Source organism: Passer domesticus, chromosome 21, assembly GCF_036417665.1.
Source record: "Passer domesticus isolate bPasDom1 chromosome 21, bPasDom1.hap1, whole genome shotgun sequence".
Taxonomy (NCBI): domain Eukaryota; kingdom Metazoa; phylum Chordata; class Aves; order Passeriformes; family Passeridae; genus Passer; species Passer domesticus.
This window is the reverse complement of record NC_087494.1, coordinates 6,574,146-6,598,626: the sequence shown is the minus strand read 5'-3', so window position 1 is coordinate 6,598,626 and position 24,481 is coordinate 6,574,146. Positions and strand designations below refer to the sequence as shown.

The 24,481-nt window shown below is 48.2% G+C and overlaps 1 long non-coding RNA gene across 3 annotated transcripts; it reads left to right on the top strand.

The window, feature by feature from the left end:
• Positions 1–5,890: 5,890 nt before the first annotated feature.
• Positions 5,891–23,036, top strand: LOC135284829 (uncharacterized). Of its 3 annotated transcripts, none has more exons than XR_010349953.1 (4): positions 5,891–6,130; positions 6,296–6,386; positions 11,047–11,170; positions 22,480–23,036. It is a non-coding gene; the product is annotated as an uncharacterized LOC135284829 (long non-coding RNA). The 3 variants fall into 3 exon arrangements; XR_010349952.1 differs by lacking the exon at positions 22,480–23,036 and adding an exon at positions 13,206–13,334; XR_010349951.1 differs by lacking the exon at positions 22,480–23,036 and adding an exon at positions 11,657–12,989.
• Positions 23,037–24,481: the final 1,445 nt, after the last annotated feature.

The window sequence follows — 24,481 nt, the reverse complement described above, 5'->3', positions numbered from 1 at the left end:
GGTTGTAGGGAGAGGAGAAGTGTTCTGAAAGATTTGTTCTGGTTCTTATTACTGTTTCTTTTAGTTACTATTAATAAAATTTTCTTTATACGCTTTTAAAGTTTTGAGCCCTCTCTGCCTTCCTCCTACTCCTGTCTCACAGAAGGAAATGTGTAAGTATATCCTAGTGAGTGCACAGGTAATTAGCCAACACTGAACCCACCACACTAATTGATGCATTAGCCTAGAATCGCAGTTTGGCAAACCAATACCACTACAGAAACTTTCCTGATGAACTGCACAAGAAAAGAAGAAAATTAAGACAGGGCAATGGTTTCTCAAAACTTGTTTGATCCTAATGAGCCCCGTGGAGCATTTGGAGCTGAGTCCTTGAACCTCAGGGCCTGAGAAGAGATTGCACAAACCTTTCCAGGAGTCAAAGCCCAAACTGTCTCAAGGAATTAATGGGTCCCAGTGAGGTCAATCCCCAACACAGCCTCCTTGTGGACTCCTTGGAGAAGAGAATTAGAGGGCAGGATGGCACAAAACCATCTCAGAGACTCAGTGTGGAAAGGAAATTCCAAAGTACCCTAAAAAATTTTAGTATCTCAAGGAATTAATGAGTCTCAATGAGTGTCAGTACAAAGCTCTCAAGGGACTAATTAAAGCAGATAATTGGAGGCCATGATTCACAAACCTCTCACAGAGTCTGTATCAAAAGGCAAACACAAAGTACCTTAAAATAACTGAAGGACCTTGAAGCATTAATGAGCCCCACTGAGTGTTGTTACTGACAAAGCCTCTCCAGGGACTAATTACAGCAGATAATTGGAGGCCATGATTGCACAAACCTCTCAGACACTCCCTGGCAAAAGCCAAACCCAAATTCCTTTGAAAAACCTGCAGTCCCTGGGAGCTGTGAGGAGCCCCCAGGGCCATTGCTGAGCAAGGCTCCCCAGGGACTCCTTCCAGCAGATCCTTGAGGCCACTGGGATGTGGGCTAGGGGGGGATGCTGAGGGCAGGACAAGGGGCTGACAGTGCCCAGCCTGACTGGGGCTGTGCCAGGAGGCCCCAGGGCATCAGGACAAGGTGTCTCCTCCCAGCCCTTGCTGGCACAGACCCTGCTGCTGTGCTCCAGGCCACCAAGACTTGGCTTCTCTTTGTCCCCACCTGTCATCACTGCCTCCAGTTCTCTGCTCTGCCTGGGGCCTGGGGACACTTTCTCAGTCGTGTCCCTCAGTGGGACCCGTTAAAAGTCCAAGAAACTTTGGAGTTGGATTCTGCCTTGGAGTTCTGGAGAGGTTTCTTCAGCTGCCTCTGAGGGACTGATGTTCAGGGCCTGAGCACAAAGCCCCAGAGGGTCATTAAAGTCCTTGTGCTGTGTCTGTGCTGCTGAGCTGGGCTGGGCTCCTGGCACAGAGGCAGCTCCTGGTAAGCAAGAAGAGCTTCAAAAGCACATTTCTCTTGATGAGCAGCTCTTCTGCCAGCCCAGCAGGGCTGGGGCACTGCCTGCAGCCAGCTCGGGCACAGCCCAGAGGCACAGAGAGCTTCAATCAGTCAGGGCTGGGAAGGTGCTGAGAAGTGCCTGGGGCAGAATCACTGCCAGCCCTTGGCACAGGAACCTCTGGCTGCAGGACAATGCAGCTGCAGCTCCTGGAGCCATCTCCTAAAGCTGGAGAGTTCTGTAGGCATTGATATGCTGTAGGCATATCAATGCCTACAGACTCTGTGAGTACAACTCTGAGTATTTCTGGTGCAGGGGAGATGAAATGCTCATGAAGCTCTGACATGCTGAGGTGTTCCGATCAGTCATAGGATATTTCCAAGACAACGATTTTGATAAATATGAGGAAATGTCCTAAAACTTTGCATTCAGTTTCATACTCTTGGAGAATGGCAGGAAGGGGAGATAAATATTCAAGGCTGAGTATGAATTAGTTACAAATAATTGTATTATTATGAATTAGGATTTAATTACTAGTTATGAATTTTGACAAGCGCCTGAGACATCTGAACTGTTGTTTTTAGTGTTCAATAGGTTCACAGGAGATCCCTGATGTGCTCTCAGCCACTGTGCCTATGGACAGCAGCAGCATCACCTTTGCTGGAGCCATCAGGCTCAGTCTGAGCTGTCCTTTCTCCAAGCGGCAAACAGAACCTGCCCCCAGCCAGTGCCCTGCAAACAGGCAGGGTTCTGTAGGGCCAGGGAGAGTGCACAGAGATTTGGGGTCTGTGAGTGCTGGCAGGACGGGTTCAAGCACAGGGAAACACCTGCAGGAGGAAAATCTCCAGGAAGCAGAGAGAAGATCAGGCAAGGAGAGAAAAGAAAACCCAGCAATGCTGTGGCAGGGAGAGTTCAGAGATGTCCACAGGATCCCCTCCAGTGCAGCCTCTCCCTCTGAACAAGCCCCCTCCCTCCTGTCCCCCAGCCAAGCCTCTGCCCTCAGGGCCGGGGCTCCAAGGCAGGAAGCCCCTCCTGTGCAGGCAGAGCTGCAGCAGAGCCGTGGGGCAGCTCTGCAGCCCCGGGCCCAGTTCCCTCTGCAGAGCACAGGGCTGGGAGCAGCTGCCCTGCCCTGGGGGCTCTGGGAGGGGGCACAGCTGGCTCAGGGTGACGCTGTGCCCAGTGCCCAGCTCTGGGCAATGCTGTCAGTGCAGCCAGGCAAGGAGCTGCATCTCCCTTCATCCAATGCCATCATAAGGACCCTTGGAAGTCTCCCTGAGATTTCAGTCCAAGCTGGGAACTTCAATCCAGGGTGCAAACCTGTCCTCGAGCATCACTGAGTGGTAAGATTGATGGGGAAAGGCAGATGTGTTCTGACACTGAAAATGCTGCTGGGTTGGTGAAATGAGAAAAGCCCTTGTCTACAAATGTGGAGCTGGGCTGTGGTGGATGCAACTCTTCCCAGAAATATCTGGTGATCTTTAAGGAAAACTTGGGAGTGTGAACATCCTCCATTTGAGAAAAGTAAAAGCCCAGAGAAACTCTGAACAGAATCAACTGACAGACTGTCTCCACTCATCACTTTGCCTCACAGAACTTGCTCTGTTCTCACTGCGGGCATCAGAAATGCAGAGGGTTTCTGATATCCAAGAATACCAGGAGAGATACAGATGGAGATTAAAAAGAAAACCTCAGAACTCTTAAATACAGAAGCTTGTCAGTGTGTGTTACAGAGGAGGGTGTATGGGAAATGGCTTTGATTTTGGTTACAGACATCTCCTCTAACTCTTCATTATCCTTTCTCCATGAACAGGTCCCCATATGCAGCCACAGGAAATGTCCAACAGCAGCTCCATCAGCTACTTCCTCCTGCTGGCATTGGCAGACACGCGGCAGCTGCAGCTCCTGCACTTCTGCCTCTTGCTGGGCATCTCCCTGGCTGCCCTCCTGGGCAACGGCCTCATCATCAGCGCCATAGCCTGCGGCCACCACCTGCACATGCCCATGTTCTTCTTCCTGCTCAACCTGGCCCTCAGCGACCTGGGCTCCATCTGCACCACTGTCCCCAAAGCCATGCACAATTCCCTCTGGGACACCAGGAACATCTCCTACACAGGATGTGCTGCACAGGTTTTTCTGATTATCTTCTTCCTTGGAGCAGAGCTTTCCCTCTTGACCATCATGTGCTATGACTACTATGTGTCCATCTGCAAACCCCTGCACTACGGGACCCTCCTGGGCAGCAGAGCTTGTGCCCACATGGCAGCAGCTGCCTGGGCCAGTGCCTTTCTCTATTCACTGCTGCACACAGCCAATACATTTTCCCTGCCCCTGTGCCATGGCAATGTCCTGGGCCAGTTCTTCTGTGAAATCCCCCCCATCCTCAAGCTCTCCTGCTCAAATTCCTACCTCAGGGAACTTGGGCTTATTGTGTTCTCCCTCTGTTTAGCATTTGGTTGTTTTGTGTTCATTGTTTTCTCCTATGTGCAGATCTTCAGGGCTGTGCTGAGGATCCCCTCTGAGCAGGGACGGCACAAAGCCTTTTCCACCTGCCTCCCTCACCTGGCTGTGGTCTCCCTGTTTATCAGCACTGCCTCATTCACCTACCTGAAGCCCCCTCCATCTCCTCCCTATCCCTGGATCTGGCCCTGTCAGTTCTGTACTCGGTGGTGCCCCCAGCCCTGAAACCCCTCATCTACAGCCTGAGGAACCAGGAGCTCAAGGCTGCCCTGAGGAAAATGATGACCGTATCTTTTCAGAAACATTAAACTTTTCTGTTCCAGAACCTTGTGAATGTAACTCCTTAAAATCTTGGCCTTTTTTTCCTATTTGTCCATTTTGTCACTGGGACCTTTTGTTATTATTTTTCTGGTGTTATAATGTTTTTTATAAGATACTGCAGTACTACTCTGAGCATTTCTACATGAACTTCTCTTTTGTAACACAAAGGCTTTTAGGTGGCTTGTTCCCTCAGCATTAGAATAAAAACAAGTGGCTGTCCTGACCTGTGTGCCCAAGGCATTTCCTCAGCCCTTCTCTGGCTCTGCAGGGGCAGTGCCTGTGAGCAGAGGTGGAGGGAAGGGACTCCCAGCACAGCAGCACGGCCAGGGACAATGGCCCTGCCTCTTTCCACATCTGCTCTTCCCAGCTCCACACTCCCCTTCCCAGCCCTGCTGTGGGTGCCAGGCCGGAGTGCTCTGGCAGCTTGGTCACTGTCCTGCTGCGTGTCCGTGCTGTGGCCTCAGGCAGGGACAGGCCATGGGCACTGCTGGGACACAGCTGGGCTCCAGCACAGCAGCTTCACCAGCAAAGGGCATCTCCTGAGCGCAGGGCAGGAAGGCTTTGCTCCCCTCCAGAGTCACTCTCAGGACTCTCAGGAGGCTCCTTATGTTCCTTGTTCTCCCAGGGCTCAGTGGGATGAGATCAGGGTCTCACTGGGGCCTTCAGGGGACTCAGGTCTGGATCAGGTTTTGCTTGTTGGTGGCCAGTGCCCATCAGATGCTGAATGGTCTGTGCTGAACCTTCCTGGGGCTCTGCAGCTTGTGCCAGGGCTGATGGCAGGGGAAGGTTTGTCTGGAGGGCCTTGGGAGCTGCCAGGAGAACACAGGGGACCTGCAGGGACAGCGTGTGCCAGGGACCAGCAGGGAGTGGAGTTCACTGGGCACAGGCCTGGCCAGGCTGGGGTCACCCCGAGATCCAGGACTGAATGTCTGCTGTGAGCCAGGAGAGCTCTGCAGCCCAGGGACACAGCAGGCCCAGGGAAAGGAGTCTGGGCACTGCCTGCTCTGAGCCTCAGGGAACTCCCCCAGGGGGATCCAGGGCAGCCCCAAGCCCCTCTGGCAGCCCTGGCACAAGGCAGGCACCTCTGAGCCCCCTGCATGGCCCCGCAGAGCCTGTGTGGGAGGGGGTGAGTGCAGGGAGCACCATCAGCTGCCTCTGTGTGCCAGGCTGAGCAGCAGAGCCCAGCAGAGGCAGCCCAGGGCCCCGGGCAGCACAGCCCCCGTGCTCTGCAGAGCAGCAGCCCCAGCTCGGGGCTCTGGCCAGCAGGGCAGGGGCTGCAGCAATGGCTGCTGGGGCCAGCACAGACGTGTTCCCCTGGGAAAGGCTCTGGGGGCAGCTGGCATGGGCCAGGAGCAGAGCAGGAGCCCGTGGGTGTGCAGAGGAGCCCTGGCAAGAGGCTGCCCTGTCCCTGGGCCAGCAGGAGCTGCCTGAGGAGCCCCGGGGCCAACTCTGCTGCTGGGCTGGGCAGCGGAGCTGGCCCTGGGGCTGCAGGAGCTGCCCGAGTTGAGCATCTGCTGAGCATTCCTGACCCAGAGTGGCTGTCCCTGACCTCCAGTGCCTGCAGTTCCTGCTGCAGGGCCAGACCTGACTCTGCTGCTCTGCTGGGCAGGGGCAGGGGCAGGGGGAGGGAAAGGCTGAACTGGGCAGTGTCAGGGAGAGGAAAATAATGGACCCTTGTCGCCATGAGTCCCCCGCAGTGTCAGAATGGGCTGCATGGTTCCATGAGGCCCCAGTGTCACAATGGTCCCTTGGATCCATCAAGCCCCACCCAGGGTCCAGGGTCACCATGGTCCCCATGTCACATAAGGCTCTGCAGTGTCACAAGGGCCCCTTGGTTCTGTGAAGCCCACAGGGTCAGTTTTGCCAGTGGGCAGGATCAGCACCAAAGACACAGATACCAACTGAAGGAATTGTGTAATTTATATAAGGTAAATCTACAAAAATTACAAAAGTAAAGCACATAATTATTTGAAAATAATTACAATAGGAGCAGCTCAGCAATGCACTCAGTCATCACCACCAAAGATCAAAGATTGCAGCAGTGATTAAGAAAGATCCAGCACCAGTTACCCTCAGGCTTTACCATCCCCCAGATCCACACAGCAGCTGGGGAAGCTGTCACAGCCAAGGGCTGCAGAGCCACTCCTGGACACTGGGAATTCCTGCAGGTGCCTCCAGCTACAGGTGAGGCTCCAACCTCGCTGTGAGAGGGCCCAGCTCTGACAGTGCTGAATGAACAAACTGACAGCACTTCTAATGCAGGAACATCTGGTTTCATCCTCCTCTTGGGTTCCTCCCAAAGCCTGGCCAGGGCCCCAGGAGGAACCAAGGGAGGTGACTTTGACCATTCAGCCCCAAACAAGGCCAGATGGGACCTTGTCTGATTTTTAAATACAGAAAGGTAAATACACATTTCACCAATGAACACATGAAGAGATCATATTGCTCATAGTGATTCATTAATGAGTAGATACAAATATAATATTTGGTGGGAAAATTTATTTAGAGGTCAGCTTTGGCTCAGGGCCTGTTGTTCAGGCCTCAGACAGGGCCTGGTGCTGAGGCCTCAGGACTTCAATTGGTCCTTTAACCTGTAGAGGAACTACAATTCATAATAATGCTTTCAATAACACAGTTTAGATTTAGGCATTAGGCAGAAAGGCATTGTGTCTTGTTCTTCAATTAAGTGCTGTTCAAGTTCATTACTCAGCTAGAATTCACATTCCTTTTAAAACAGCCCTAAATACTTATTATTCTCTGTTATTTTATCAAATGTCCCTTTTTTCTTGAAACTGTTTCTCTTTTTAGGCATGTCTCAGTACTCCATTTCCAGCACAGTGTAATGAATGAAGGAGGCCAGACTTCGAAAAAAACATGAAAAAGGCTCTCGTTTATTGAAAAACAAGCTGGAAGGAATGGAGGGTCCAAGATAAGCTTGGACCCCCTCACAACATCTCAAAAAAAATAACAATGTGCTGAGAACACGTTGGGCTCTTTTCCACGTGAACTAATCCCACTGCCCACGAACCAGAAAGAACCGTGCCCAAACGAAAACCCCCCCTTTTATAACTCCCTTTAGTCCAGGATTGGTGGGGTTTGGATCCGCACACTGACTGGGGGGATTTAGGTGCTCTGATAGCTCTTTAGTAAGGTTCATTCTGGGCCAATCATTTCTTCAGGGCGTCGAATGATTGCTTGGTGCCCTGGCCCAATCATTCCTCACCTCGTCCACCTCCCGTCCCCACCAAGTCCTGGACACCTTTTCTCCTCACAACAAACAACTCCCCATTCTTTCCCCAAAGCCAATAGGACCAAACTTATAACAGCATGTGTTAGAGAAAGTCTGGAGTTCCCTTCCTTTGCCTCACGACCCTCTCAAGGACAGACATGGGGACCCTGAGGACCCTGATGGGAATTGTGGGCTGCCAGTGGTGGATGAAGGCCGAATAATCCTGAGGCCCCTGAGCAGAGTTCTGTCCTGCCAAGCGATTGTTCACAGCTGTGTCTATAATGCCTGCTTCTGGCAGGGCCTGCCAAGGAGGCGACTCGCCCTGTACGCTGGCACCTGTTTGGTGACAATAGCTTGAGCATTTCCCCACCTCTTGGCCTGGTGGGACTTTTCTGGGGTAACCTTTGGTGATCCCTCCCCTCACAGAAGAGCCATCCTCTGCTTTCCAACCACCGTGACAGACAGACTGAGATGGGAGAAGCCTCTCTCTCAAGGACTGAGACATGAAATCTCTGTGGAGAAGCTCCCCCCTGCCAAGGACTGAGACTGAAACCCCTAACACGGGGGAGGTGTGTGGGGGAGCCGACCTGACCAAAAGTGAGATGTTTGCCTGCAGGTGTGGCCATTGGACCAAGAAGACAATGGTTCTCACCTACTGCTGAGAACACAGACTGGCTGTACCTTCTTTCCCCCTCAGCAATTTCAATGGACTTCTTCTTTATTGGATCTGTTCCCCCTCAGTGATTTCAAGACCTGTTCCCTCCTTAGGAATGGACTATACTAGAACCTTGAGGTAACCAGGTGTTTTGAGATTCTTCCTCACATGACAAAAGGGATGTATTAGCCAGACCATGAGGAAGCAATATTCTGCCTCCTCTCTCTCTCTCTCTCTCTCTCTCTCTCTCTCTCTCTCTCTCAACTTTATCTCCTTTCTAATACTTCTATGGCATTTGCTGTGGGCACTCAATAAAAGGTGCATTTGTGTTGATGAATGCTGAAATCCCCTCGGTGTTGTTTGTGCACTCTGAGATCAGTTAATGAACCATCACGAGCCCCGCTTGTATGAGCGGATGGTGACAGTGTGTCACTGCAGCCCTGTGTGCCTTGGCAGCCCTTGGGAATTGTATGGGACACAGAGCATGCCCACTGTCTGCATTTTCCGTAAATCCCGTGTATTTCCCTGTCTCCTTGGGATGTTCCCTGTGGCACAGTGAGGTTACAGGGCTATGGGCAGAGAAGAAACCTGAAAGGCTTTCCTGGAGAAATGTCCTGGTCTTTCCAGCACCACTGGAGGCTATTTCCTCTTGTCCAAGCCCTTTCCCTTGGTAGTAAAGACAGAGAAAATGGCGCTAAGTTAATCTTTCTGTAACTTGTTGTTTGGAACTTCTTGAGCACACTAACTCAATGTTGTATTAATGTTATCTTTGACTGCAATCCTGGATTGAAACTTCACAGGAATTTCTAGATGAATGATAGAAGTAAGATGATGACATAATCAATTAAAATCAGCTATGCCTGAAAGGACTCCAGTTCTTTCTGAAGGAGGTTGACATAATTGTGTATATCTCCATGATGTGAAGACTGTGGCATGAATTCCATAGTTAGAGTTGAACAGCTCCTCATGTTCTGAGGGTGCTGGAGGGTGTTTAGATTTGTAAGAACTTTATTCTTTTCTATGATCTAAGGACTGGCAGAAATCTGCTGGGATAGTAGTCTGACAACATCCTGATTTCTCTTGATGCTGTTTTAAAGATCTGCAAAAGTTATGGCAAAATGCTTCTGTTTCTAACCTCACCTTCCGGTTTTTCTATTTGGAGTGAATTGTGGTAGATCATAGTTTGAATGCTCAGTATATGAAGGAATGAAATCCTTTTTCTCTCACTGATGGTTCACTGAAGAGATTCCTGTTAGAGCTGATCCAGCAGTTCTGTAGAGCTTTTCAAAATGACTGCATGGGACATAAAACTGTCTATAAATTTAGAAGCAATATTTCTATATTCACACAGTCATTTATGTTTTCCAAGTAATTCCTACAAAAAGGTAAGTCCTGGTTTGTGAAGATTTTAGAATGATTTTCTGGAATTTAGATGGAGCCATGGGGTGAGATGCTCATCCATGCACTCTAAATGCATTTTTCAAGCCCAAAAAAGAAAGCCATTGTACAATGGAGTTCAAACAGCCCCCACTGGAGGGCGGCGCTGGCTGCCAGAATCACTGTCAGTGCTTGTGAACCCCGAGGGTTTCTGCAGCCCGGGCTTTGCAAAGCCTGGGGCTGACAGATGCAGGCAGATGCCCCACATGCTTAGACCTCAGAGATAAGAATTGCTTTTCTTCCACTACAGGAGGAACTTCCCTGGGAGTCTTGTCTTTGTTCATGGCAATGTCCAAAAGATTGTTGGGAAATGTGGCTGTGTGAGTCACCACAGGCAGGCAGCTGGAGCAACCACAAAACCAAGAGGAACTTTATTTCAGTATGGCGCTAAGCTGTTCCTACATCATGAAATGATGTAGAAAAGGGAGATGTTCTTTCCTGTCATCACAATTGTTTTGGGATACTACTATTATAAATGACTACTCCAATTCAATTATTAATTAAATTTATTAAGTTATCAAAGTATAAATTTGGAATAAACCAGAAGCTAAAATTGACTCTAAGCCGGATGATCAGAGTTGGGGAGATTTAAGATTTGGCTCTTTTGCACCAAAGTCCCCATGGGTTTCCAAAGAGCATTTCTCAGAGGGTCCCTTTTATGCAGTTCTTTGTGCCCTGGAAGGGTTTCTTCTTTAGCATATTATCACGGTTTCTGGAACTGGTGGATAATTCCTGGAATGCTGTGAGGTAAAAAGCTTCCTGGGGAAAACTTCTGATGATGCTTACCAATATGCCTCCTGCTGGAATCTGGTCAAAGGAAAAATCCCTTGGAATAGACATTGTAGTATATATCTCTGGAGACAGTGTCTCCCTGCTATTTGAATTTCTATCACTTAGTTTGTGGTTGCTGGTGATGCTTACCAAAATGCCTCCTATCAGAGGAGAGAAATCCTCTGGAATGTACATTTCTGGGGACAGCTGCCTTCCTGTTTGAATCTCTATCATTTAGTCTCATCACTGCCTTTTTAGCCACTGGTTTTAGTACACATAACGCTGTGGGGTTTTTTATTTTATTTCATTAACCACCAGTTATTTTATAGTGAATATTACACCATCCTTCTCTCCACAGTTTTATCTTAATGGCTGATACCACAGCCCATCTCTTCTTTTGCAAGATAGAAAAGCATTATCCTCAAAAACCACAAGGATTTCCAAAAGTAACCAAAAGAACATACAACTGTATTTAAAACAAAACAAAACAAACAAACAAACAAAAAAAACGCAGGTGTTTTGCATTGAACAGTAAATAAAACAAAAGTGTTTGTAAGGTTTCGATAGACTAGAGAACTTGGAACTATTTACATCCTGGAGACCCAGTTAGGGCACTTGGTCACTGAAAGTTCTGAATCATTCTCTATGTGAGGTCAGGCCAGCTCTTGGTCCCCTCACTTGGCTTTGTTCAGCAGCAAACTCTGGAACAAAAGGAGCAAGAGAGAAAACATTTGGTTGCATTCATCCAACAGGCACACCTGGCAGAACACAATCAATGACTGGAGTGACTTTACTGCAAGAGGACCTGCAAGACTTTTTGACTTTCAGCAGCTGCCTCTTTCTGCAGAGGATTTTTACAGCCTGCCAGCCACTCAGGTAGCCCCATCGTGTTTATTTTCTTTTGCAAGTTTGCCAGCAGATCATGGCAATGCATCCCTTTGCCCAGAGGGGCCCACAAACCCTGGTGTTTTATGGAAAATGACACTGCCAAAGCCCCATGGGATGGCAGGTTACAGCTTTTCAGTATTCCCCACTGCTGGTACCACAGGACAATGCAACATTTATAACGATTAAAGTGTACAATCAAAAACGGATCAGCAGCTCTAGGAATTCCTTCTGGCCAATACTGATCCAAGGCCCAGCAAGGAGTCAAAATTCAAGTGCTGTTCAGCTGTAGCCAGGAGACTCAGCAAGTGCTTCCCTGAGAGGGCAGCTCTGCCCCATCCCTCCCTCTCTCTTTGCTCCCAAAAGAAGTGCTCATGAGGAAGCAGAGGCCGGGGTGGCTGCAGGGCCAGCCCTGGCTGCTGTCCTCAGAAACTACAGGCAGGGCTGTAAAACAAACACTTACTGTCCTAACTTCAGGTCTTCTTGTCTTGGCTTCATGTGGCACAGAAGGCACTGGAAAAGGATTCTTCTCATGCCCTGCAGATCCCTGAAAAACCACCGAGAGAAAGCTGCTCAGAGAGAGATGCCTAAAGCAATTGCAAAGTCAGGCTTTCCTAAATTCCCAGAGAAAATGTTCATTTCTCCCACGCATACTCTATGCACTGAGTCTCCCCCTTTGGCCTTCTTTCCCAGCAATCCCTCCAGTAACTGAAATGCCACCTTGGCTTCTCACCTGGCAGCTGACAGTGCTTTGCACCATTCAACTTCTCCCAAGCACAGAGAAATTCAGCAGCAGATTTCCTTGCTCAATAGCTGGGAGTGCAGTGAGGGCTGGAAGCAGGAAAATGATCAGGAAAAAGCAAGCAGTTAGAAGGCAGCTAATGCACTGTGCACAGTCTGGCCTAAGACAGAACACTGACACATGCTCCCTCACCCCCAAATATCATAGACCCCATGTCCCAAGCCATCATTAAACTGCCAAATTTTTTATAAAAAGCAAGTAAATTCTAATTTTTTAACCCATAAATGCAGCAATTTCCTCCAAATTATATACAACCTAAGGCCCAGATTACAGTCCTTTTCTTTTTATAAACACACTCCTTTTTATACACACACTCCTTTTAGTTGCAGTTGCCTACAGTCAGAAATGGTCACTTATCTGAGAGGATGTTTCTGCAGTGCATCACACAGCATGCCTGGGTTGAAGGAATACTCCCAGCAGCCCTCCTGGATACCAATGGTGATGGCCTGGGATTGCTCCTCGGGGTCTTCCTCCACTTTCCTGTGCTTGGCAAAGAATCCATCCTGCTTCCTGACAGGGTTATCCACGGCAGGCAGCTCCAGGTTGTCAGTCACAGCTCTGGGTCTCTTTTGCATGGTGTCGTGGTTTGGCCCAGAAATGTGTTTTTGGAAAGGTCTAAGTCGGGCCAATCAGTGGCCAAATTCAAAATTGGCATGTGATATGGCCACTGAGGTTTGGATACGCCTCTGAGAACACACGGGGGTTAAAAGCAGGAGATTCCCAGAGAACTTCCTCTTTGGGAATCCGGCGTTGGTGAGTAGAGTCTGACCTCTCCCCTGCCCAGCTGCGTCTGGGTGGGGGAGGGGGAGGCCATGATGGGGAGGAGGCCGGGAGCCCCAAAAGGTGCAGAGGTGGAGGAGAACATGCAGGGGTTGATGAGAATTGAGATGTCTGGGCAGCCCCCCCGGAGAGAGAGACAGAAGTTGTGCTGGCAACTCAGCCGGCCAGAAGCGGGGGATGCGTCGAGAGAAGGTGCCCGGCAGATGTGGGAGTCCTTGGGCAGGCAGAGTTGAAGATTTTAACCCCTTTGTAGACTAATAGAAACCTTACAAATACTGAATCCTCCTGAATCAGGATGAGGTGAGAGAGAGATGAGAGATGGGCAAGCGTGAGGAAGGCTGGAAGAGAGAAGAATCCTGAGTGGAAGAGATGATGGAGTGGCCTTAGGCTGGACTCTTTCTTGTATAGCCATGGACAGACCCGTGTTTTTTCCCTGTGACCCAGAGACTGTATTTAGGGGGAGGCAACACCCGGGAGTCAAGAGTGAAGCAGCGGCGTGAACAGAGACGGCTGAAGGGGGTGTGGGATGCCCTCTGTCTCCACGGAGAGGAAGATCGCTGTTCATGAGGTCCCTCGGCCCCAGGGGGTGAAATTTGGGGGGGACTGGTGTCCCAGAGTTGAGAGACTGCTGCTTCTGGAAGTGGGTGGAGCATCTTTAAACGGGGGGCCCTAAAGGCAGTCCTGGCCCGTGTCCAGTGGTGAGAGCACTGGACATGGGGGGGAGAAGTCACGAGGGCCGATGTTCTTTGGGTGGGGCCATGGGTGACGCGGAAGCACAGGAGGTTTCAATTGTGCTTCTGGGGGAGGCCCATGAGGCAAGGGGGGACTCCTCTCTCCCTGATGGATTTGAGGGTTGATAATTTGAGGGGTGGTGAATCTGTGGAGAAAAGGGAGAGGGAGGAGGAAGGTATCTGGAAGGTTTTCATTCTTAGTTTAGTATGTGTTCCTTTCTAGATTTGTAATAAATAAAGTGTTATGTTTTTTCCCTCCATCCCCGAATGAGAGCCTGCTTTGTTCTGTTCCCGGGTCACATCTCACAGCCACCATTTTGGAAATATACCCTTCATGGGGGCCCTGGCATTGTGCCAGGGTCAAACCATGACACATGGTCATGGTGAACTTTGGTTCCAGTTGTGCAGCAGTCATGGCTGGCAGTGGTGGCAGCAACACATTTGCCCTCTCAGTTTGGAATGAGTCTTCTGAGGCTCTGGACAAGAGAAGCAAATTCATGACTCTGATGTACATAGAATGTAGGCATTTCTTAAAAGCTTGGCTACATCCTGTCATTCATGGTGTTGTTTCAGCAATGCAACAATTTCAAAGATGAGAGGCTTCAAATAAGAGGCAGCTTGAATTGGCAGAGACTTTCACATTCAATAACAGAATGGCCTAGCACATCTCTGATCATCTGAAATCAGGAGGTCCATGGAATTCTGGCAACAAGAAGCAGCACCAATTAGCTCTCAACTTTGTTTCACCGCTGCTCATTTGCACCATTTGTAGTCAGATTTGCAAAGTTTCCAAGAACACACCAAGCAGAAATTCCCAGCTCATGGATTGCAGCATCAGAAGAGCAGGAAATGAAGTTAAATGCAGTGAGAAGGCTCAGGTGTAAGGCTGTACTTCTTGCCTGACGCTGCTGTGCATGGCACAGTCCTCTCACCTCTTTCAGCAGCCACTTTTCCTGTGCTTTGGTCCCCACTCACTGCAGACGTGCTCTCCAGCTGCTCTGCCTTGGCTCAGCTGATGCTGTACCAAGGACCATTTGACACAGAGCACAGCACCATCCCCGACCTGCTCCAGAGCCCTCTCTGCCCAAAACTACCTCCCACCCTTGCCACTCCAAAAGCCAGCACATGACTAAGACAGCTGCTCATTTTCCCTGAGGGAAAGGGAGGAAGGAATTCCAGAATCAAAGCTCTTCCATTCCTAATGCCATTGGAACATCCCTTCTCACAGCCAATCACCAGCCCCGACACCTCTGTGCTTTCAGAGAATGTCAGAAGGGAAAGGCTCCCTTCCCTGACCCACCTACACCTTCAGAGCTGCTTTCTGCACTGGGTGCTGTTGTGGGAATTCTTAAAATCACAGAGTTTTAGGAAAGCTACAAAAAGAAACCTCAGAGACAACAAAGCTCTGATGAGAGCTAAGCAATGGCCCTAAGATTTATCAACAGAAAAATTATAGAAGTAGAAAACTAGGGACAAATCAAACAATGCTCTGTACATTAACACTTGTCCGTAAGCTAAAGCGAACTATATCTAGCAAGATATTAAGAAGTTCTAAGCTAAATACTAGAGCTCTGTGCAGTGTCTTTTAAAGCTTACCAAGAGGTATTATACTCAAAAGAAGAAAACTTTTTTGAAACAAAAATACATGTACATATAGTAGTTATATAGAACTACTGTCAAGATGCTTTTGCTTTGAGTGATTAGTCAAAAAAACCTTCTAAACTAAGTTGTAACCTTAAGTTCTTTTTCTGCTACCAAAAATGTAAACTTCTTCTCATTGTCATAACCATGGAATAAGACTAATGCTAAAAAATAAACAAATTAAGACATGCTCCAACATGGCAACAACAATCCCATCCCATTCATCATTTCTACATAAAGCCCCAACCAACAGCAGCTTCCAGCATGCAAAGGCCAACCTGCAGCAGCTGTAGTTGCAGAAGGCACACCATGTTAGAAGCAAACTCTGGAGTGTCTGGACAGGAGATCCAGTTCTTCATGCTACCCTTCTGAAGAGAGACTTAGATTTGCACATCTTTCTTACATCCCATCACTGCATACTCACTTCAGTTGATTGGAGCCTTTGTTGGCTGAAAGCCAAAATTATTTGGTTGGGAATGTTTTGTCTCATTCCTTTTTCTTCCTGGGAGTGTCCCCTTTGTCTTCCTTCTAGTAGGAAGAATAAAAAAAGGGAAAAAATTGACTCAGGTCATAAAAGTTTACCTAAAGTACAGACCAATACAGCTCACTTTGATAGATTCTGGCTGAAAACATTAAAAATAGCACACTGGAACTCCATTGAGAGGAGAAGCATCATGGCTCCACTGCCAACCTATGAAGGGGAAACTCCACATGGGTTTTTCAAGCACGATCTTGCTCATTGTCCAAACCCACTTGCCCTGGCCCCTCTCACCTTCTTCTTTCCAGGGGACTCCTCAGGACTCCTCATGGCTTTCCTCTTCAAGTCTGCCTTCCTCAAAGGCAAGAACAACTTCTTCTCCCCAGGAGGCAAGGGCACTTTCTCCCTGTGCCATTCCCCAGGCCTGTGGTCACTGGGGATGAGGGCATCACATTCCTGAGCATGTCTCAGGAGCCTGGCATCCAAAAAGCCTTTGGCGTTGGCCTGCTGGGAGCCCTTGTCCATTCTTTCCTCAGAGGGCTTGTGAAGTGCCGGCTGCAGGGCTTTTTTGGTGGTGGAGTTTAGCTCCTCGGCTGCAGGGCTTTTTTGGTGGTGGATTTTGGCTCCTCTGTTTTTGTGTCTCGGGGCTGGTGCTTGCAAGACTGGTCTCTGACCTCCAAAGGACCAGGCTCACTCTCCAGCTTCAGGACTTTTTTCCATTTGTCATGCACCAGGGGCTTGCTGGGCCTTTTGATACCCACAGTCTTCCTGGCCAAGGCCTCCTTGGTGTGCACAAGAGGCTTCAGAGAGCTGTGTGTGCTTGTAACGTGAGATTCCTGAGGAGCCTGAGTCACTTGGCCAGAGGTCTTGTGAAAATGCTTGGTGGTTTGGCCAGAGGTCTTGTGAGTGTCCTCGGCCACTTGGCCACAGCACTCCCTTGCCTTGGAGTGGTGCTGGTAGGAAGTGCTGCTGATGCCCTGCTCCTGCTTCACACCCTCCTCACGTCCATTCCCACAAGCAATTTCCCTGGGACCCTCTCTTGCCACTAATCCTTGCTTTCTCTGGGTCACCAGGTTGTCAAGGTGCCACTTTTTAGCAGTTGATGGCTCAGGCTGCCAACAAAAGAGAAAAGAAGGATTCAAGACTGGTGCCTTTTGTGACTCTTTCTGTCCTAGCACAGCTCACCAGAGCCCGAGAACTCTTGCCCAGAGGTCATCAAGTCTGGCCTTTGGCCTGTGAAGAAATGACTCTAAACTAAGCAGCAACAAATTTGCTCCTTGAGCACCATGCATGGATATCTGAGGAACACAAACCCATAAAGCAGTCAGTGGCAAATACCTAAGCCTTCATTGCAGTGAGAGGGGTCTTACAAATCAGTATTTCCAGGGCAAATCTGGCAGAATTTGGTAACAGAGTACCACATCTGCTTCCTTCCTAAGACACGGCACTGCAGTGGGCAAGGGGCTGTGGAAGCAGCCTCTCCATGGTCCCTGAATTCACCTCACACACTGGCAGGTCCAGCACCCTTGGAAGGTTGTCCTCCTCATTGTCACTGCAGCTGATCTCTCTGTCACAGACGGAGGAGCTGTGGCACTCCCTGGTGCTCCCTGACTCCGAGCTGCTGGGCTGTGCTGCTGCCACCCTCTTGTGCTGGGACTGGAGAGCTCTGCAAGGCCACCAGGAGACAAAATTAGGAAGCAGCAGAGGTGAAGCATTCCATTCCACTATTCCATTCTACTCTATTTCTGTTCCACTGACATGGAAGCATTCAAACCTAAAACTGAACCCTGTGTTTGGGCACTGAGAGCAGAGGGGAGAAGGCCAGAGGAATACATGGCCTTGCTCAAAATACAAAGCACCAGAATAAAAAAATGCTTGCAAATTATGAAATCTCAAACTCACACCCATTCAGACAAACATACACAATTCCCATAGCTTATAGAAATTTTATCTCCATCCCACTCTGCAGCTAGCTATATTATCAGCATATAAAGAGAGGTTCTTAAAAAGTCCATGTGAAATACTATATTTCTTTGTGTTTCTTTTGAAATAAAAGAACTACAACACATTTTTGAAAACCTCTACTTGGGCAATTGAAGAAAGTTTTACAACAAAGGAACTTGAAAATGCCATCAGTAGATCTACACAGTTTAGGTAGCTGTAGCATTACTTGTCCTGCCATAACCATATGCACGAAAACCATAGCCAGGAATGATCCTATTCAGCTGGTATCCCTTGGCATTTATGTCAGCCTCAGCATTATCAGTAGGTTGACGAGTACCAAGTGGGACAAGATGTTAAGCACCACAGAGCTTAAAGGAAGACACAAACTTCGGTCTGGTACACAAAGACTTAAGAGTTTTTTTTCTTCTCTTTTGTTATGTTTTGCTTTTTATCACAGCCAGTGTAGTCATAACATGGTTTAGTGCACTTGGCATTGCTGGATTAACAATAGGACTTGATGACCTTCAAGTCCTTTTCACACCTTAACAATTTCAGTGAGTCCATCATAAAACAACACTTTTTCTGTTGGTGAAAATTCCCTGCAATCAAGTTTGCTGAGAAAAATTTACTAATAACCCAAACTGATGTGCATTCCAAGTTCTTCAAAGTAACTGCCCAGCAGAGATGAGAACAGAGCCTGGTTACTTACAATGCTCTTGGCTGAGAACTCAGCAATGTTTCTGAAGCTGTGCCAGCCTGCTCTGGAAAGCAGAAATGAAAAGGTTGCATTTTATGCCTCCCTCAGAGCGTATATTACCCTGTAGTCTCTCAGCACCAGATTAGAGAGTCACTTTCTTCTAGGGAGGGCTTTGCCACCAAGATTGTTCATCACTCCAGATGGGAGTTTCCTAACTCAATATTGCTTGTCCTCTGCTGAACTGCTGCCTTGAGCTCAAGGTAATGAATGGTCAGAGTTTCCTAAGCCATTCCTAAATCCATCCCTGTTCAGCAAAGCAGAGGAAATCACCCTGCTTCATCAGTAGGAACACTTGATGGTCTCTGCTACATAGAACACACAAAATTACCTGACAGCACACAAAGAACTGTGTTTACTTTGCACTTCTACTTACTCTGCTTCTGTGCTGCAGATCCATCAGGTTGGGATTCCTAGAATAAAAGGAAAAAGGAGCTTAGCTTGGAGTTAAACAGCACATCTACTGACATCAAAACTGTGTTAATGGCACCTTATGGGCATGTGCATTTTTGAAGAAATCTTTTGAAAACACTCTAAGAGCTGCCAAAGAGCTGAGCTGAATTTCTGCTCAGCAGAAAGGTCTCTTGTCATTTATCAGAAGACCTGGCATAAATGGGCTGGGTCACCTTTGTTGCCAATGGAAGTTTGGAAGTCTGTGCTTTTGGAGGTGTCTGGAGATGGGACAGGAGAGCTGGCAGTGAGCTGCTCATTTCCTGGAAAGAGAGGGAGAGAAGCAGTTCTCAAAATGGATTTTGCCCCCACCCAGTTTGTTAATGTATGTGAAACATTAGCAAGCACAGAGATCTTCTATTTAAGAGCACTTACCCTGAAAATTTCTTCAATTGATGGCACATCAGAGGGCTTCTTCATCTGAAACAAGAACGAGGGAAACAGCAGGAGTTTGTTTGGGTTTGTTACTAATTGGCAGGAACTCAGCAAACCTTTGCTTACCAACAGCTCCATAAATGTATTGCAGATGTGCAAGAGTGAGAATGAAAAAGGCTGATCTAAAGGAGAGTTAACAACAGAGACCAGGCATGGACAGAGCTGAACCCAGCAATGTCAACTCCTCTTACTCTTCCTGCTCTGAGATGTGTGTCTTCCCTTTGCAATCTGGCAATCAGGGGGCACTGCTTCCATCTCTAAACTACTGCTCCTCCTCCTACTGCTCTTTATTACTATTACTAAGTTTTGAAATGATTATAATTGTTTTAGTTATTATCATTATCATCATCATCATTACTACCATATCCTTATTATCTGTAGTTTTAAAATAAAGTATGTTGTTGTAATCTGCTCCCTTTATGAAACTGCACTTTCCCTAAGCTGCTGTTGAAGAAGTTGTTCCTTGCTTGCAAAGGCACAGGCTGCATGTAAGACTTGTGCATAAAGCCTCAGTAGTTTAAAAAAACACTAAAGCAGTTAGAAATAATAATTGCCAATTCTTCTAAGACAGTTCACAAGAGACAAGAATATTTGTCATTTAGACATATAAAATCAGAGTCTTTCTTTTACTGAAGTTAACAAAAAAAAACAAACCAAAACCATCTCGGTATAATGCAGCCCACACAAGGTGCAGCTTCTGCTGGGTTTCTAACTCTCAACACTGTTTATGGTCAGGGAACTCAGGCAGGTCTCCAGGCAGGCTCCTTCTGCCAAGACTGGACTTCTGCTCAGCAGCAAGATCTCTTGTCATTTATTGGAAGCCCTGTAAAAACTGGGCTGGGTTACCTTTGCCTGCACGGGAAATTTGGAAGTCTCTGTTCTCTCAGGTGACTGAAGGGATGGCAGGAGAGGGGGCAGGGGGCTGCACATTTCCTGCAAAGAGAGGGAGAGAAGCAGCTCTCAGGACACAGAGGGAGTTTCACCCTTCCCAGAGTCAGAGGGATCCACCTCCCCATGGATCTGTACAGGCTTTCCCATGGAGATCTGCTACTGAAGAGTACCCACCTTCAATATTCCTTCAATGGACTGCACAGCAGTGTGCACCATGGGCTGGAACAAGAAAGAGGGAAGCACTGTCAGTTTGTTTGGGCATTTTCCTCATTGATAGCAAACAAGCATGCACTCAGTCAACATTTCCTGACCAGCAGCTCTAAAAATGTCATGCAAGTCCATTCATCATGAAATGCTAGTAAGGAATAACAGTTTCGTCTGAAGGGCACTGAGGAAAAGAGACCAGGCACAGCAAGAGCTGAAACCACCAGTCACCTCCTGCAAGATCAAGGTCTGGCTTCCCTGGCAGTCAGGAAACACTCTTTCCATTGCTGACTTTTTATTCATCTTATTAAGAAAGAATGTTTCTGTAGTGTCCTCCCTTTATTGAATATCACTTCCTGTAGTTGCTAGTGTAGCAGCTAAGCTCTGCCTTCAAAGGCTTAGGCTGCCTCTGCATGTGAAAGAGTTGAGCAAAAAGTTTCATTAGTTAAGAAAAACAGTTAGAATACATAGTTTTCAATTCCAGAGAAATTCCCAGTTCAGTTCTAGAGAAGGACTAATATTTGTCATTCACCCAAATAATACCAGACTGAGTTTTCTGAAGTAAAAAAAAAAAAAAAACCAACACAAAACCCCAACCAAACAAACCCCCAAAACCAAACGACCTTCATTGAAATGCAACCCTTGTAAGGTGCAGTTGGTGCTTGGCTTCCAGTTCAGAACACTCTTCCTGTTCAGGTAACTCGGGCTGGCTCCAGGCTGGCTCCTCCTGCCAAGATTGAGCTTTTGCTTGGCAAAGCACTTGACCATCATCACTTGGCCTCCTGCAAGGGCATCCTACTACTTCTTACAGACAGCACTTGAACACAGAAAAGGGTTCAGGCTTACAGGCACAGGAGCTTTTCTGAAGGATTAAAGCAGAGACCACAAACTTCACACTAAGCCCAGCTCATGGACCAGCTCTGCAAGGTTGCTTTGATTCTGGTGAGCATTTCTGGCACAAGGAAAGCAGCCACACATGGAGCACGCGCAAGATAGAGCAGACTACTCATCTGTTTTCAGCCAGCTTCAAGGGAGAAATCTTCCTATTTCCTGAGAATAGCAGTGACTTTAAGTTGTCCTCAAATTCTGCTTCTCGCCTCCAGACTTTGCAAACTGCAGAGGAACACAGCTTGACTTGCCCTTTTTATTGTTTGGTTGGGATTGTTTTGACTCTCCTTTTTCAACACACTCCACGGAAGATGCCCCATTCCTGTTCCTTTCTGCACACTGACACTCCCTAATTCTTGGCCCTGCCATGAAGCCTCTGACACATCCCAGTCTGTCAGTGCAGGCAATACCAGGCTCCCGCTGGGGCTGAGGGGCTCCTAAAGACATGAACAAGGAGGTTGGCTTTACAAACAGCTTTGTTCATGTGCTGGGAGAAGAGGTGAAACCTGGCACTGGAGCACAAGAGATACATCTGAGCTTCATTGATGCACTATTTTCAAGGCTTCTCACAGCTCCTTTGGAAAAATACCTTCAAGAGACTGGGGTGATGTAGGAAGCGAAGGTTCTGCTTTGGGCAAGAGGAGAAAGAGCTGTTCAGTGTCTCTGTGAAGGCAAAGTGAGTCCTTGCATGGTTATCCCCTGTGGATTAAGTCACCCTGCACTGCATTCTGCTTGTCTGTTCCAGCTGGAAGCCTCAAGGTTTCAGTGCTGCCAGGAAAAGAAGCCATCAAGAAGGAATTCCCAGCTGCAGGTGACATGTGCCTTAGACACTGAATGAGCCAAACTCCTGGCCTGGAGGAAATGGCTTTCTGAAGGGATGTCCAGGGATTTGCCAGGAAAAATCCTATTTGGCGTGTGGCTGTTCAGTATAACTGAGGCCAAAGACGTTAATTCCAGTGGATTTCAAAGCAGGAGGAGGGAAGAACAGCAGAGTTTCTTCTGCTCTAGACCTCTTCACTGTCAGGTTCCCTGCAGGGCACGAGTCTCCCCACAGCTCTTGTTTCACCCAAAACAGCAGGGAGGGGTGACCTTTCATCCCAAGACCCCCTTGATCAGCCTTGCCAAGATCCTTTCTCTGGCTGAATCTTTCTCCTCCATGCAGCACAGCTCACGGGATATTTCCTGAGAGCCAAGGAGCCCAGCCCTGTTGCCCAATCACCTCTCCCATATTGAACACCCAGCACACAGGCCATTGATGCAGGGCTGCAACCTCATTGTTTCTTCCTCTTCGTCCCTCTCCAGGCTACAGCACAGCAGGACTGTACGATCAAAGACAGGTTCATCTTTCCGACAAAGTCGAAGGAAGGAAATACGATATCAACAGAACTGAAACAAGCAGAAAATGAAAGATGGGACTTTTCCCTTACAGAGCCATTGTCCAAAACAACCATGAAGAGAAACCAGTGACTCAGGGGCCAAAGTCAGAGATCCCTGCTGCAGAGGAGGATCATTCAGCATATTCACTCCAAGTTTCATCTCTCAGCTCCTAAATGGACTCATCCTGCAGTGAAAACTCCAGAAGGGCTAGACAATGATACCAAAGGACAAGTGGGAACACTGCCAGGTTTAGCACTGAAGTCCAGGAAGGGTTTATAAAGGAGAAAATCTAGAAAGGAAGCAGAGGGCAAGAAATGTCTGATGCTGCTGCAGAGGTCTCAAGGGGACACCTGAAGAGTGACAGTATTTAAGGTCTCCTGTCCTGACTGCCTGCAGACAGCAGAGAGGGTGAGGCAAGGGGCTGTGGGAGCAGCCTCTACATTTGATCTGCATTCACCTCAGGTGCTGGTGCTCTTGGAAGTGCAGACACTGAGGAGCTGTGGCACTCCCTAGTGCTCCCTGACTCCGAGCTGCTGGGCTGTGCTGCTGCCACCCTCTTGTGCTGGGACTGGAGAGCTCTGCAAGGCCACCAGGAGACAAAATTAGGAAGCAGAAGGGGGCAAGGTTACTTACTTATTCCATTGACATGGCAGCATTCAAAACTAAAACTGAACCCTGTGTTTGGCCACTCAGAGCAGAGGGATGAAGGCCAGGGGAATACATTGCCACGCTCCAAAAATAAAGCATATATGAAAAACCACTCTGGGAATAATAAAACCTCCAACACCCACCCAGCCAGACAAGAATGTAAACAGCTTTCACTGCTACATTGTGAAGCTGCATTCAGCCAACTCAAGTTGATAAAACCTACCAAAACAGCCCAGTGCCTTTCTGAAAGCCCCAACCCCCAAAAGAAACACTTCCAATAGAGGGTAACAAATTTCAGGATGGATTCTTGGTCAATACAAAACCAGAGGATCTACAGACACACTGGGGGTGAGGAGGAGAATAGAATGGAGCACCAGGGGAAATGCAAGTCTGGTTCTTAGGCCAACTCCAGCATGCCTGGATTGTTCATTTCTAATGACACCCTTCCTGAAACCCTCACAAGAATGAAACCAATTAACAACAGCAGCCCTGAGCAGCATCAAACCAAAGGCTGCAGCTTCAAGGGAAACCAGGAAGCCCTTCCCTCTCCCCCTCAAATGAAAAGTGGTTTGTTTGTTCTAGAGGGTAGTATGGGAACACAACTGTACCTTGGAGGAGCCAGTGAAGAAGATGGCTTTTCCACAACCTGTTTTGGTCACAAAAACAGAGAGGAGAGGAGGAAGCAAGGTTAGCTGAGGGAACTCAGCACAGTGCAACAAGTGGGGATGATTTCAAGGCATGTCTGTGTGCCTGGCGTAGGCACCACCTAAAAGCCACTTGGTCAGCAGCACTCTCAGCACTCCCACTTCTGGCTAACACTCTCAGATAATGCTTGTGCTGACAATCAAGATAAAATGGGCTTTGTGCTTCCACACAAATGACATGCTTTAAGTGTTCCTGAAAAACATCACATTGCAGATCACAACTGAAACACAAGTAGGAGTCCCTGAAGCATTTTCCATTCCTCTGCCTCCTCTGGCTCAAACGTGTTGCAGCTCTACCCATACAGAGCCACTGAAAACAATGGAAAAGAGGCAAGAGAAGTTTGCTGCCACATTGGCCCACTCAGAAACACTCTGAGGCACAATGGCATCTGGTTCTCAGGAAGGCATGGGGCTGGATGCCCTTTGTTTCCCAAATGGAAATTTGGAAGCCCAGACACGAGGCAGCAGGTCCAGAGCCTTTGGACAAGGGGAGCTCAGGAAAGGCAACCCCCAGCTTGAGGGAGGAGCAGCTCTGGCTGCCTGGCATGAGTTGTCAGTCTGGTCTTTGAACTGCT